The 526-nt window shown below is 38.0% G+C and overlaps 1 pseudogene; it reads left to right on the top strand.

Moving 5' to 3' along the window:
* The first annotated feature begins 59 nt into the window (after window positions 1–59).
* Window positions 60–518, top strand: LOC103584883 (annotated as a pseudogene).
* Window positions 519–526: the final 8 nt, after the last annotated feature.

The following is a 526-nucleotide window of genomic DNA, read 5'->3' as shown; positions in this document are numbered from 1 at the left end:
TCTTTCTAGCAAAAGAACTAAAAGAACAGAAATCTAAACATTCTGAGCAAGATGAATTGATGGCAGATATTTCAAAAAAGATACAGTCTCTAGAAGATGAATTAAAAGCCATCAAGTCACAAGTATCTGAAGCCAAATTAATCTGCAAAGTATTTCAAATGAATGAAGACCATCTTAAAGCGGCAATAAAAGATGCCTCAAATGAAAATTCCCAACTTCAGGAAAGCCAGAAACAGCTTTTACAAGAAGCTGAAGTATTGAAAGAAAAAGTGAGTGAACTTCATAAACAGAAAATAACATTTGAAGACTCCAAAGTCCAGGCAGAACAAGTTCTGAGTGATAAGGAAAATCACATCAAGTCTCTGACTGAACGCTTGCTCAAGATGAAAGACTGGGCTGCTGTGCTTGGAGAAGACATGACGGCTGATGACTTGGAATCGGAGATGAAGAGTGAATCCCAAAATCCTGCTCGCTTAGATGATCCACCAGAAGGAGCTTTGAAGAAACTGATTCACGCTGCTAAGTT

Source organism: Galeopterus variegatus, unplaced genomic scaffold, assembly GCF_000696425.1.
Source record: "Galeopterus variegatus unplaced genomic scaffold, G_variegatus-3.0.2 Scaffold167499, whole genome shotgun sequence".
NCBI lineage: Eukaryota > Metazoa > Chordata > Mammalia > Dermoptera > Cynocephalidae > Galeopterus > Galeopterus variegatus.
This window is presented reverse-complemented; position numbering and strand designations above follow the sequence as displayed.